The sequence below is a fragment of the Papio anubis genome, chromosome 7, assembly GCF_008728515.1.
Source record: "Papio anubis isolate 15944 chromosome 7, Panubis1.0, whole genome shotgun sequence".
Taxonomy (NCBI): Eukaryota; Metazoa; Chordata; class Mammalia; order Primates; family Cercopithecidae; genus Papio; species Papio anubis.
In genome coordinates, this window is record NC_044982.1 from 131865862 (window position 1) to 131881944 (window position 16083).

At 36.1% G+C, this 16083-nt stretch overlaps 1 protein-coding gene across 2 annotated transcripts in view; it reads right to left on the reverse strand.

Moving 5' to 3' along the window:
* LOC116268611 (zinc finger protein 280D-like) overlaps positions 1-16083 on the reverse strand; it is a 244960-nt gene that overhangs the window by 202543 nt on the left and 26334 nt on the right. Inside the window, exon 2 of one of the 2 annotated variants that reach the window (XM_031669278.1) lies at positions 9427-9487. The exons of the other annotated variant lie outside the window; for it this stretch is intronic. The gene's annotated coding sequence lies outside the window, so the exon portion shown is untranslated. The remainder of the gene's footprint in view (positions 1-9426; positions 9488-16083) is intronic. 2 annotated transcript variants of the gene reach the window in all.

A 16083-nucleotide genomic window follows, 5' to 3' on the forward strand; every position in this document is an offset into this window, starting at 1 on the left:
AATTAAGATGAGGTCATTAGGATGGGCCCTAAATCAGTATGACTGGTGTGCTTATAACAGGAGGAGAAGGCTGGGCATAGTGCCTCACACTTGTGATCCCAGCACTTTGGGAGGCCACAGCAGGAGGATCACTTGAGGCCAGGAGTTCGAAACCAGCCTGGGCAACATAGTAAGACCCTGTCTCTACATGCACACAGACACACACACACACAAACACACACACACACAAAATTAGCCAAGTGTGGTGGCATGTACCTGTATTTCCAACTGCTTGGGAGGCTCAGGTGGGAGGATTGTTTGTGCCTAGGAGGTTGAGGCTGCAGTGAGCCATGATTCCATCACTGCACTCCAGCCTGGGCAACAGAGTGAGACCCTGTCTCCAAAAAAAATAAAATAAAATAAAAACAAGATTTTAGAGAAAAGAAAAAAAGAGAGAGAGAGAGAAGAGGAGAAGAGACACAGGGAAGAAAGACATGTGAAGAAGGAGGCAGAGATTGAAGTTATGCAGCTATCAGCCAAGGAATTCCTGGGACTACCAGAAGCTGGAAGAGGCAAGAAAGGATTCTGCCATAGAGGCTTCAGAAACAGCATAATCCTGTCAACACTTTGATTTATAATTTTAGGCATCCAGAACTGTAAGAGATATATTTGTGTTGTTTTAAGGCACCCTATTTGCAATACTTTGTTACAGTGCCCCTAGGAAACTAATACAGAGTGAAAAAGATATTCCATGCAAATAGTAATCAAAAAAGAGTAGGAATGGTTATACTTTAGACTTAAAGCCAAAAACTGCTACAAGAGAAAAAGAAGGTGATTATGTATTGATAAAAGGGTCAATTTATCAACAAGATATAAAAATTATGCACATATTTGCACCAAACAAAACAACTCAAAAATATATGAAACAAATACTGACAGAATTGAAGAGAGAAATAGAGAACTCTACAATATTATTTGGAAACTTCAATACCCTACTCTCAATAAGGGTTAGAACATCCAGACAGAATATCGGTAAGAAAATAAAAGATCTGAACAACCTAGACCAAGCTTTTCCAACCTGCAGTCCCACAGGCTGCATGCAGCCCAGGATGACTTTGGATGTGGCCCAATACAAAATTGTAAACTTTCTTAAGATATGATTTTTGTGTGTGATTTCTTTTTTTTTTTTTTTAGCTCATCGGCTATGGTTAGTGTTAGTGTATTTCATGTGTGGCCCAAGACAATTGTTCTTCCTATGTGGCCCAGGAAAGCCAAAAGATTGAATAGCACTGACCTAGACCAACTAGACCTATATAAACCAGACCTGACAGATATAGATAAAACTCTCTACCCAACAACACAATAAACAATCTTCTCAAATGCACATGGAACATTCTACAGGAGAGATCATATATTAGGCCACATAACAATATGTTATTGTTTCAATAAATTATTAAAAATTGAAATCAAAGAAAGTATATTCTCTGACCACAATGGGATGCACCTAAAAATCAATTAACAAAAGGAAAACTATTTTTATTCACAAATAAATATGTGAAAATTCACCAATATGGGAAATTTAAAAACACTCTTAAACAATGAATAGATCAAAGGAGAAATCACAACGGAAGTTGGAGAATACTTAGATATAAATAAAAATGAAAACAACATACCAGAACCAATGGGATATAGCAAAAAGCAAGGGTCAGAGGGAACATCAAGCAACAACCATTTACATTTAAAAGGGCGCAGTGGCTCACACCTGTAATCCTAGCACTTTGGGAGGCTGAGGCAGAAGGAAAGCTTGAGACCAGCCTGGGTAACATGGTGAAGCCCTGCCTCTACAAAAAATTAGCTCGGCATGGTGGCATGCACCTGTAGTCTCAGCTATTCAGGAGGCTGAGGCAGGAGGATTGCTTGAACCCAGGAGGCAGAGGTTGCAGTGAGCCAAGATTGTGCCACTGCACTTCAGCCTGGGTGACAGAGCAGGGCTCAAAAAATAAAAGAGAGAGAGAGAGATTACATCAATAATAATAATAATAAAACTCCCAACAAAGAAAACTCCAGGACCAGATGACTTCGCTGGTGAATTATACCAAACATATAAAGAATTAACATCAATCCTTCTCAAAGTCTTCCTAAAGAAGAGAAAGGAATGCTTTCTACTCATTCTATGAAACCAGCATTGCCCTGACACCTAAGCCAAATAAAGAAACCACAGGAGAATATGCAATATACTCAGCATATATGAATATAGTTGCAAAACTCCTCAACAAAATACTAGCAAATGAAATTCAACAGCATATTAAAAGATTACACAGTGTGACCACATGGGTTTTATACCAGGAATCTACAGAATGTAAGGATGATTCAACATACGAAAATCGATTAATGTAACATATCACATTAATAGAATGAAGGAAAAACGATATTATCATCTCAATTGATGCAGAAAAACATTTGACAAAATTCAATACTATTTCATGAGCAAAAACACCCAGAAAACTAAAAATAGGAAGGAACTTCCTTAACATAATAAAGGGCATTTATGAATAACCCACAGCTAATACTATACTCAATAGTGAAAGACTGAAAGCTTTTCTCCCAAGATCAGGAACAAGACAAGTATGTCCACTTTCACAGGTACAATTTAACATTTTACTGGAAGTTCTAGCTAGAGAAATTAGGCAAGAAAAAAGTAAAAGGAATATAGATTAAAAAGAAAAAGTAAAACTATTCCTTTTTGCAGATGACCTTATTATATGGAAAATACCAAAAAATCCACAGAAGAGGCTGGGTGCGGTGGCTCACGTCTGTAATCCCAGCACTTTGGGAGGCCAAGGCAGGCGGATCACAAGGTCAGGAGATCGAGACCATTCTGGCTGACATGGTGAAACCCCCTCTCTACTAAAAATGCAAAAAATTAGCTGGGCGTGGTGGCAGGCACCTGTAGTCCCAGCTACTCGGGAGGCTGAGGCAGGAGAACGGCGTGAACCCAAGAGGCGGAGCTTGCAGTGAGCCGAGATCATACCACTGCACTCCAGCCTGGGCGACAAGCAAGACTCAGTCTCAAAAAAAAAATCCACAGAAGAAACAATAGAGCTAATAAGTGAATTCATCCAAATTGCAGGTGTAATACAATACTCAAAAATCAGTTCCGTTGCTATACAGAAGCACTAAACAATCTGAAAAAGAAAGTGAGAATACAATTCCACTATAATAACATCCAAAAGACAAAAATACCTCATGATAAATTGAAACAAGGAAGTGAAAGGCATCTACACTGAAACATTGCTGAAAGAAATTAAAAAGGAGCTAAATAAATAGAAACACACCTTGTGTTGGTGGATTGGAAAACTAAAGATGGCAATACTATCCAAATCTACAGAGATAACATAATTCCTGTCAAAATTCCAATGGCCTTTTCACAAAAATGTAAAAGCCAATTCTCAAATTCATATAGCTACAAGGGGCCAAAACAATCTTGAAAAAGAATTACAGGCCAGGCGTGGTGGCTCAGGCCTGTAATCCCAGCACTTTGGGGGGCCAAGGCGGGTAGATCGCTTGAGGTCAGGAGTTTGAGACTAGCCTGGCCAACATGGTGAAAACTCGTCTCTACTAAAATACAAAAATTAGCCAGCCTGGTGGCAGGCGCCTGTAATCCCAGCTACTGGGGAGGCTGAAGCAGGAGAATCACTTGAACCCAGGAGGCAGAGGTTGCAGTGAGCCAAGATCGTGCCATTGCACTTCAGCCCGGGCGATGAAGCGAGACTCCGTCTCAAAAAGAAAAAAGAGTAACAAAGCTGGAAGTCACACACTTCCTGGTTTAAAACTTATACAAATCTAAAGTAATCAAAACAAGGTGATACTGGCATAAGGATAAACCTGTAGAACCATGGAGTAAAATTGAGAGTCCATAAGTAAATCCATACATCTATGGCCAATTGATTTTCAACAAGAATGCCAAGACCATTCAATGGGGAACGAATAGTCTCTTTAACAAATGGTTCTGGGACAACTGAATATCACATGCAAAAGAATAAACAGGCACCCCCTACATCACAGCACATAGAAAAATTAACTCAAAATGGATCAAAGACCTCAATGTAAGAACGAAAACTATAAAACTCTTAGCGGAAAATATAGGGGTAAATTTTCATGTCCTTGAACAGTGGATTCTTAGATATGCTATCAAAAGCATGAGCAACAGACAACAAAATAAACTTGATTTTATCAAAATGAAAAACATTCATACATCAAAGGCCATTATTAAATGAAAAGACAACTGATACAAGGGAGAAAATACTTGCAAATCATATATCTGATAAGAGTCTAGTGTCTAGAGGCCAGGTGCGGTGGCTCACGCCTGTAATTCCAGCACTTTGTGAGGCCGAGGCCAGCAAATCACAAGGTCAGGAGTTTGAGACCAGCCTGGCCAATATTTAGTAGAGACGGTGAAACCCCGTCTCTACTAAAAATTAGCTGGGCGTGGTGGCACATGCCTGTAATCCTAGCTACTCGGGAGGTTGAGGCAGAAGAATTGCTTGAACCCGGGAGGTGGAGGTTGCAGTGAGCCAAGATCGTGCCACTGTACTCCAGCCTGGGTAACAGAGCGAGACACTGTCTCAAAAAAAAAAAAAAAAAAAGAGAGAGTTTACTGTCCGTAATATATTTAAAGAATTTTAACAATTCAATAACAAAAAGACAACCCAATTTAAAAATGAGCAAAGTTCTTGATAGCTATTTCTCCGAAAAAGATTATACAAATTGTCAACAAGCACATGAAAAATTGTTCCACATCATTAGTCACTAGAGAAACGCAAATCAAACCCACAATGAGATACTACTCCATACCTACTAGGTGAGCCATAATAGTAATAATCATCATTGTCATCACTGGAAAATAACAAGTATTGGTAAGATGTGGAGAAATTAGAACTCTCACAAATTGCTAGTGGGAATGTAAAATGATGCAGCCACTGTAGAAACAGATAACGATTTTTTCAAAAAGTTAAACATATAATTACCATATGGCCAGCAATTCCACTCCTAACTATATACCCAAAAGATCTGAAAACAGAAGGTCAAACAGATGCTTTTACACAAATGTTTATAGCAGCATTATTCACGATAGCCAAAAGGTATTAATAGAAATGGTCCAAATGTCCATTAACAGATGAATACATAAACAAAATGTACATACATATAATGGAATATTACTCAGTCTTACGAAGAGATGAAGTACTGATACATGCTACAACGTGCTTGAACTTCAAAAGATTATGCTAAATGAAGAAGCCAAATAGAAAGATCCCATATTACATGGACAACCTAGAATAGGTAAATCCATAGAGATATATTGATGAGTGGTTCCCAAGAGCTGGTTGGGGGAGTAGGAAGTGACTGCTTAGTAGATATAAGGCTTTTCCTGAGGTGATGAAAATGTTTTAGAAATAGAGGTGGTGGTTGCACAACATTGTGAATGTTCTAAATGCCACTGAATTGTGCACTCCAAATTGTTAATTTTATGTCAATTTCACCTCTATGTTAAAAAATATATACATATATATTCATCCATACACATATAGAAATAGAGAAAGCAATGTGGCAAAGGTTAGTGGTTCGTAAATCTAGGCAAAGATATATAAATGTTCACTGAACTATTATTTCAAGTTTAATGTAGAGGTCAGTTTCATGTAGAAGTCAATAAAATGTTGAGAAAAACTTATTCAAATAGTAACTCACCTTTAGTATAAATCAAATACTGACAAAATCACAAGGAGAAATCGACAAATCTACCATCAAGATGACAGATTTTAAGAAACTCTCTTAATAATTAACAGTAAAACAGATTTTTAAAACTTGTAAGGATAAGGAATATATGAACAGTTTAATTTAATAGAAATATATAGAACATTGTACCCAGCAACTGCAAAAACTGTAACCTTTTAAATACACATGTAGTGTTTATGAAAATGGACCACGTGTTAGGAGATAAAGCGAGTCTTGATAAATTTTGATGCATCAGTATTATATACAGTATAATAGTCACAATAAATAAATTTTTAAAATATTCAAAAGTTATATATTTAGCAATTATTCATGGAATAAAGAAAAATATGATGGAAGTTTAAAAAATTGACCTAAATTATAACAAAAATAGTACAGATCAAAACTTGTAGTGCTAGGAGAAAATATATAGCCAAATTTCAGAAAAAAGAAAAGGTAAAAAATTAATAAGACAATTTTATTTATTTTGTACAGACAGGGGTCTCACTATGTTGGCCAGGCTGATCTCAAACTCCTGGCCTCAAACTATCCTCTCAACTTGGCTTCCAAAAATGCTCTTTTTCTAATGTTAAAAGTTAGATCTTGCAGTGAGCCACTATGCAGTGAACCACTGCATCCGGCCAGACTTTTAACATTAGACAAAGGGCAACAGAACAAGATATTAAAAGTGAAAAAATAATCAAAACATAAATTAAAGAAACGGAAAACAAATACACACCAAAGAGCATCAACAAAGAAAAAGGTTGTTTTTGAAATGCCAACAAAATTGGCAAACCTCTGGCAAGGTTGATCAATAAAAAGGGAGACACATATTAAAATATTGAAAATTTTTTAAAAACTACAGATCAAGCATAATTAAAAAGCTAACACAGGAATGTTAAGAAAATCTTTATGCCAATAGATTTGATAACTTGAGTAAGAAGGACAACTTCTTAGAAAATGGACTCCAGAAAAACAACAGAAAAAAAATGAAATAAAAATAGGAAAACATGAATGGTCTTACAACCAATATTGAAATTGTTGCCCAGGCACTGTGGCTCAGGCCTGTAATCCTGGCACCACCGAGGCAGGTGGATCACTTGAGGTCAGTAGTTCGAGACCAGCCTGGCCAACAAGGCGAAACCTCATCTCTACTAAAAATACACAAATTAGCCAGGCATGGTGGCGGGGGTCTATAGTTCCAACTACTTGGGAGGCTGAGGCACGAGAATCACTTGAACCCAAAAGGTGGAGGTTGCAGTGAGCCGAGATGGCGACTCTGCACCCCAGCCTGGGCGACAGAATGAGACTCTGTCTCAAAAAAAAAGAAAAAGAAATTGTGTCAGTACCCTAAATCTTTTCACAGGCATGTGCATGCATGCACACACACACACACACACACACACACCATAGCAGGCCCAAAATGATTTTACTGATAAGTTCTACTGGAAACAGTTAATTTCAGTTTTAATCAAACTTTTCCGGAGAATAGAAAGAAAGAAAGCAATTCCCAGTTAATTTACAATGATAGCACAATTTCCATTCAAAAGCCAAGCGAAAGTATTACAAGAAAAAAAATTTCAGATTAATCTCACTCATGAACATAGATGCAACAATCTATGCTAAATCTGCCAAAATATTAGCAATTCAAATCTAGCATCTAGATTCTAGAGTCTAGATTCTTTTTGAAAAAGCCATTCATCACAAACTAGGCAGCTTCCCAGCCAAAACAGCCTTGTTTGTAGTTGCCTGCTGATTTCCATGTGTAAATACTAAAACTTGCCTGCTTTCAAGGTACCAGTATGACTTCAGGGAATGCAGAGTTGGAGAGAGATGCTAACACTTAGCTCTTACAAATCACTATTGTGCATGGCAGAGGTACCACCAAATACCAATGGATAAAAGTAACAAACCTGAGATAATTGGCTATCATTTTTTGATGAAATAAGATATCTACCTCATGCCATAAACAAAAATCAATTGAAGATTAACTATGGACTTAAATGCAAATTTTAAACATTTTTAGAAGAGAATATAGGCGAGCATCTTTATGACCTTGGGATAAGAAATTATTTTTACAATAAGACATAAAATCACTGACAATAATGAAAAATATTTTACATTAAAATTATGAAATTCTGTCCCTCAAAATACACCATTAAAGGAGCGAAAAACACCACTAAATGAAGTGATGAAAATTCTCACTGAAAGATTTTTTCCCCACACAAATACAACTGGATACCATTTTCTTCTGCCTCTTTGGGACCCCTGCCCTAACTACTCTCTCTCCCATTCTGTAGCTTAAATCTCTTCTTGGCTGGATTTTTCCTGAAACACTCCCTCTCTTTCTTCTTCACAGTCCAGCTTATTGAAAGATTAATATACATTTACTTTTGCCATTTAGTCGTTTTTCAACTCCTTTCTTAGTTGAGCATTTACTTCTCATTTTCACTGCACTCTGGTTTCTTAGTTGACACAGTTCTCTCTAAGGTAACCACTGGTCTCCGTAAGATGAAACTCAGTGAATGCTTTTCAATCTTTATCTGACTTGTCACTCTCCAGAAGCACTCCATAATGTTGATTACCCCTTTCCTAAAATCAGTTCCTCCCTTTGCTTCTGCAGCTGTTCTCACTCCCTATTCCTCACTCCTTCTGAATATTCTCTGCAGGTTTTTCCATTCTTTCTGCCTCTTCATACCACCCACCAAATTTAACTGCTTTAAAACATATATGTGTATGTGTGTGTATATATACATGTATGCGTATAATATATGCTTACTTTTAAAATTCCAGAACATTTAGAAAAATAAAAAGAACAGAATTAAAAGTATCAGTAATCCTAATACCCAAAGATAAGCATTATTATTAATAATACCTTAATTGGTATGCATTTCTAGAATTTTTCTAGGGATATGTATTTATTTTTATAAAATGGTAACTGCTGTACATAATAATGCTTTCATCACTTAATGTTACATGTATACCCTCTATATCAGTATAGATTAATATTGTTACTTTATTAACAATAGTTAATACTGAGCTTCACTAAAGTCACTCTGCTAAACTCTCTCTATATATACATAAAGATTTGTCACTGACATTAAAAACTTCCTTATAAGATAGAAACTATATTATTTCCATTTTACAGATGGGAAAACTAAGGCTTTGATAATTTATGTAAATAGTTCATGGTGTAATGGTGAGTAGCACTAGTAAGAGCTACCCATGATTTCAACATAAGCTAATTCCAGAGTTGTACATCTTTTCACTGCGTATAGAGCTTTATCAATCAGGTCAATTTTACTTGTAAGTAATGTTGATGCTCAACCAAAAACAATTAATAATTAAAAAGTCTGGAATTAGACAGTTTCAAAACTGGTCATGACCATTCAACAGTGAAGGCTTTGGGTGGTTTCTCTGTGACTCATGACTTTCTCTCAAGAGCCTCAGATAGCTACATAGCTCCAAGCATCACATTCTTACATCTTCACACAAAATATCCAAAGAAGGTGAAAATAAACAGTTTTCTCTTCATACACCTCTTAAATATAATGCATACTTCCAAAAACCTCCATAAATAACTACTTTGATGTCTCACTGACCGGAAATAGACCATCTGTCAACTCCTAAACCAAATATGTGGGTGTAAGGTGACCATCATCAATCACAATTCACTACCTGAACTGCACCCGTCTTCCTTGATCATCTTGCCACTCAATATCTTCAAAAAATGGCAATTCTGTTAGCAAGGGAGAAAAGGAAGATGACGGTTAGGGTGGCAACCGACATGCTGCCAACAGTCATTTTAAATTTTACGTTTGTACCATGATTTAATTAAGCAATCCCATGTTGAAGGATATTTAAGTTGTTGCCAATTTTACACTGTTATAAAGAAAGCTGCAATGAACATATTTGTAGATTTTTTCATACTTTTAAATTTTTCCCCAAGATAAATTCCTAGAAAATTTTTGTATCAAAGCAAATTTTTAAGGTTTTAAAAAATATATATTACCAAGTTGCAATCCAAAATGTATATGCAAATGAAAGCTCTCTAAAACAGAGTATAAGAGCATCCATTTCTTCACACTTTCAAGAATGTTAATTGGTTTTACCACTGCTTTAAATATTTGATAAAAATAGTATAACTGACTTCTTTTAAGGCTTAGTTTTTAAATTACAAAAGCAAAAGTTGCTTATTGACAAAAATGTAATAATCCAAATATGTAAATAAAGGAAAAAGTAAACATCCTTCCCCCTCTCACTTCTGTCATTTGCTTTCCCCAGGGGTTAATGATTTTTAACCTGTTGACAATTTTTTAACTCCACAATTGCCAGAACTTTTTCTATCTTGTTCTTTTCTGGATCACTAGTTAATGGCCCAGTTTCTGACATATACTACATTTAACAAATGTTTGTAAAAATAACATCATACCTTCCATTATTTTCTAGAACTTGACCTTTTTCACCCAATAGCATACTGTCGATACCTTTCTATTCTTGAAATATATATATATATGCTTAATTTTTTTAAAAATAGGAAGAGTGTTCCACCATATAGATGTAACACAGCTTCTCAAAACCCTACTTAGATTATCCCATGCTTTTACTATTATAAGCAACATTCAAATGAATATCATTGGAAGTATATCTTTGTTTTATAGTGAAAATATTTCTGGGAAAATTTCTGTGTAAATATTTCAAATATTTCCTGTAACGTGTTCAAGGTCAAAAGATACGTGCCAGTTGCTTTCCAAATGATTGCACCAATTTTTTTTTTTTTTTTTTTTTTAGAGACAGAGTTTCACTCTTGTTGCCCAGGATGGAGTGCAATGGTGGAATCTTGGTTCACTGCAACCTCCGCCTCCCGGGTTCAAGCGATTCTTCTGTCTCAGCTTCCCCAAGTAGCTGGGATTACAGGCAAACCAGGCCTGGCTAATTTTTGTATTTTTAGTAGAGATGGGGTTTCACCACGTTGACCAGGCTGGTCTTGGACTCCTGACTTCAGGTGATCTGCCTGCCTCGGCTTCCCAAAGTGCTGGGATTATAGGCGTGAGCCATCACACTCGGCCATCCAATTTATATTTTAAACATGTGTTTCCCTATTCTCAAGCCAGCATTTGATATCATAAATATTCTTACCTTTTGCTACTCTGAGATGTAAATTTTTTCTCATTATTTTAATTTTAGACATAATCACTTAGGCAGTAGTTTAACATTTTCTCATGATTGTCCATTTGTATTTCATCTGTAGATTGCCCCTTTGTATTCCTTACCTATTTTCCTATTAGATTTTTTGCTCTTTTCTTATTTATCTTAGGGAATTATTAATATAGTTACAATTTGTCTACTATATATTTTGAAATATTTTCTCCCTAGTTTATTATTTGTTCAGTAGCATTGTGTTATTTTTACCATACACAAATTGTACATTCAAATCTATCTTTTTTTTGGTAGACTACCATGGTGACTTAACTGTTGTAACTTTATAACATAATGTTTTGTTATCTGGTTTGGAAAGCCCCTCACCAAAACTTCCTAACAGGTCTCCCAGTCTCCAGTTCCACCCTTCTCCAATCCATTTTCCATGCTGTGATCAGAGATATTTTTATTGAAAGAAAATCTTACCATGTTTGAAATTCCTTGGGGTGAAGTTTGAGCTCTTTAATTTATCATAACAATGTCCACGTACCACTTTGGTCTCTTTTCTGCCTCCTTTCTTATAATTTATTACTGATTCTCTTCCTTTTTGCTTATGACTCTTCTTCCTGTCTAGAAACCTCTCCTTTACTTTCCCATCAGTCACCTCTTACGCCCCTAAAAACTCAGCTCAAGCTTCACTTTCCCCAGAAACATCCATCTGTGCTCTCACAGCATCTAGTGCATAGTGCTGTCACATACCTATCAAACCACTCCTACGTAAATGTCCATGGCAATTTTATTCATAGTAACCTCAAACAATCTAAATGTCCATCAATAATAAAATTGGTAAATAAATGTAGTTTGTTTACATATTGGAATGTTAGATATCAATCAATAAGTTGCAAACTACTGATACATAAAACAACACAAATAAATCTTACAGATACAATGTTGAGTGGAGAGAAGAGCAGACCAGACACAAAAGAATACATAATACACTATTCCCCCAGTCATAATGGAAACCCTAATAGAATTACATCAAACTAAAAAGCTGCTGCACAGCAAAAGAAACAATCAACAGAGTAAAAAGATGACCTACAGAGTGGGAGAAAATATGTGTAAACAACACTTCTGATACAGGGTCAATATCAAAAATATATAAGGAACTCAAACAAGTTAATAGTGAGAAGACAACCTGATTTTAAAATGAGCAAAGAACCTGGATAGACATTTCTCAAAAGAAGACATACAAATAGCCAACAGGTATATGGAAAAATAGTCAACCCACTCATCATCAGGGAATGTGAATTAAAACTACAATGAGGCTGGGCATGGTGGTTCACACCTGTAATCCCAACACTTTGGGAGGCCGAGGTGGGCTGATCACCTGAGGTCAGGAATTCAAGACCAGCCTGGCCAACATGATGAAACTCCACCTCTAAAACACTAAAAACACAAAAATTAGCTGGGCGTGGTGGTGCATGCCTGTAATCCCAGCTACTTGGGAGGCTGAGGCAGGACAATCACTTGAACCCAGGAGGCGGAGGTTGGAGTGAGCGCAGATCGCGCCGTTGCACTCCAGCCTAGGTGGCAAGAATGAAACTTCATTCCCCACCGCCAAAAAAAAAAAAGAGAAAGAAAAATGGGGATAATAATAGTTCCTGTCTTGTTGGGTTATTATGGTGATTAAATGAGACGAAACAGAAAGATACAAGAATGAACAACAGGACTGGGCGAAGTGGCTCACACCTGTAATTCCAGCACTTTGGGAGATCAAGGTAGGCAGATCACAAGGTCAGGAGATTGACACCATCCTGGCTAATACAGTGAAACCCCATCTCTACTAAAAATACAAAAAATTAGCCAGGCATGGTGGCACGCACCTGTAATGCCAGCTACTCTGGAGGCTGAGGCATGAGAATCACTTGAACCCAGGAGGCAGAGGTTGCAGTGAGCCAAGATTGCACCACTGTACTCCAGCCTGAGCAACAAAGCCAGACTCAGTCTCAAAAACTCAAAAACAAACAAACAAACAAAACAAAACAAACAAAACACTATAATGAGATACTTCTATTATCTCACACTTGTTAGAATAACTATTATCAAAAAAGAGAAAACATAGCAAGTCTTGGTAAGGATATGGAGAAAAAGAAAATGAAACACTTGTGCCTGTTTGTGGGAACATAAATCAGTATAGTTATTATGGAAAACAGTATAGTGGTTCCTCAAAAAATTAAAAATATAACTATAGCATGATCCAATCCCACTGCTGTGTATATATCCAAAGGAAATGCAATCAATATATCAAAGAGCTATTGGCACTCCCATGTTCATTGCAACATTATTCACAATAGCCAAGATATGAAATCAAGCTAGGGAGCCGGGCGTGGTGGCTCACACCTGTAATCCCAGCATTTTGAGAGGCAGAGGCAGGCAGATCACTTGAGGTCAGGAGTTCAAGACAGCCTTGCCAACATGGCGAAACCTTGTCTCTACTAAAGATACAACAATTAGCCGGGCATGGTGGCATGCACCTGTAATCCCAGCTAGTGAGGAGGCTGAGGTGGGAGAATTGCTTGAACCTGGGAGTCGGAGGTTGCAGTGAGCCGAGATCGTGCCTCTGCACTCCAGCCCAGGCAACAGAGCAAGACTCCGTCTCAACTGAAGAAAAAAAAAAAAAAAAGAAATCAATCTAAGTGTCCCTCAACAGATAAATGGTTAAAGAAATTCAGACTAAAAAAAAAAAAAAGGGGTGCAGCACACCAACATGGCACAAGTATACATATGTAACAAACCTGCACGTTATGCACATGTACCCTACAACTTAAAGTATAATAATAATAAATAAATTAAAAAAAAAAAAAGAAGCAAATCTTGTCATCTACAACAACATGGATAAACCTAGAGGACGTTATCATTATGTTAAGTGAAATAAACAAGGCACAGAAAGACAAGTACTGTATGATCTCACTTATATGTAGAATCTAAAAAAGTCTGAACTCATAGAAGCAGAGATTAAAATGGTAGTTACTAGGGATTCAGGGTTGAAGGCTGATATTGGGAAAATGTTGATGAAAGGATACAAAATTTCATTTAGGAGGAACAGGTTCAAGAGATCTATTGTAGAACATGGTGACTATATTTAATAACAACATATTGTATACTTGAGGATTTCTAAGAGAGTAGGTTTTAAGTTCTTATCACCCAAAAAAGATAACTAAAATCTAATGATCCTATTAAAAATGGGCAAAAGATTTGAATAGACATTTCTCAAAAGACATACAAATGGTAAACAAGCATATGTAAAGGTGCTCAACATCATTGATCATCAGAGAAATGCAAATAAAAACTACAATGATCAGCACCATAGGAAAGGTTTTAAAAAAATACAATGAGATATCATCTCACCCTAGTTGAAATGGCTTTTATTTAAAAGTCAGGCAATAACAAATGCTGGATAGGATGTGGAGAAAAGGGATCCTTCATACACTGTTGGTGAGAATGTAAATTAATACAACCACTATGGAGAACAGTTTAACAGTTCCTCAGAAAACTAAAAAGAGAGCTACCATAGAATCTAGCAATCCCACTGCTGGGTATACACCCCAAAGAAAGGAAGTCAGTATATTTCTTCACTCCCAGGTTTGTTGCAGCTCTGTTCACAGTAGCCAAGATTGGGAAGTAACCTAAGTGTCCATCAATAGATGAATGGATAAAGAAAATGTGGTACCTATACATAATGGAGTACTATTTGGCCATAAAAAAGAATGAGATCCTAGTCATTTGCAACTGCATGGATGGGACTGGAAGGCATTATGTTAAGTGAAATAAGCCAGGCACAAAAAGACAAACATCACATATTCTCACTTACGAGTGAGACCTAAAAATAAAAATAATTGGACTCATGGAGTTAGAGAATACAAGAATGGTTACCAGAGGGTGGGGAGGGTAGTGAGTTGTGTTGGGGAGGTGGGTATGGTTAATGGGTACAAAAAAATAGTTAGAAAGAATGAATAAGACCTAATGTTTGATAGAACAACATAGGGACTATAATCAAAACAATTTAATTGTACATTTAAAAATAACTAAAAGAGTATTATTGGATTGTTTGAAACACAAAGGATAAATGCTTGAGGGATGGACACCCCATTTTCCATGATGTGATTATTACACACTGCATGCCTACATCAAAACATCTCATGTAGCACATCAATATATACACCTACCCATGCATCCACAAAAATTTTTTAAAAATAAAAATTTTAAAAAGATAACTGTGAAATCATGCATATGTTAATAAGCTTGATTTAGCCACTCCACAACGTATACATGGTTCAAAACATCATGTTTTTCACCATAGATATATACAATTTTTATTTGTCAATAAAAGATATATAAATATGAAGAAAAAAAATGTAAATGGTCCAAACACACCAAATTAAAAGACAGAAGTTATCAGATTGGATTAAAAAGCAAGAAAATATTATGCTATCTATAACAAATACACTTTAAATATGAAAAACACCAATAGGTTAATTTTAAAAATGAAAAAGAAAGCTAACATTAACAAAAGAAAGAATAAATTGCTATATTAATGACCAACAAACTAGATTTCAGAGCAAAGATTGTTACTAGAGAGTTTGAAAGGTCATTTCATTCTAATAAAGGGTTCAATTAGCCGAAAGGATATGACATTCTGAAAACATTATTCACCTAATTAATACAAGAGCTTCAAAATACATGAAACAAACATTAATAGAACTAGAAGGAGAAATAGAAAATCAACAATTCTAATAAAACATTTCAATACCCCCTCTCAATAATTCATAGATCAAGTCAGCAGAAAATCAGTAATGATACAGGTTTTTCAAACATTATCAACCAAGATGACCTAATTGACATGTATAGACAGGTCCACTAAACAATAGCAGAAAGCACATTATTTTCAAGTGCAAATGGGATATTTTACCAAGATAAACAATATTTTGTGCCACAAAACAAGTTACAATAAACATAATAGGATTTAAGTCATACAGAAAGCAAATTAAACCCAAAATAAGCAAAAGGAAGGAATTAATAAATATCAGAGAAGAAATCAAAGAAATAAAACAAAATAAAAAACAGAAAAACCAGAGACACAATCAATGAAGCTAAAGGAAAGATGGCTGGTGCCTGGAATCCCAGCATTTTGGGCAG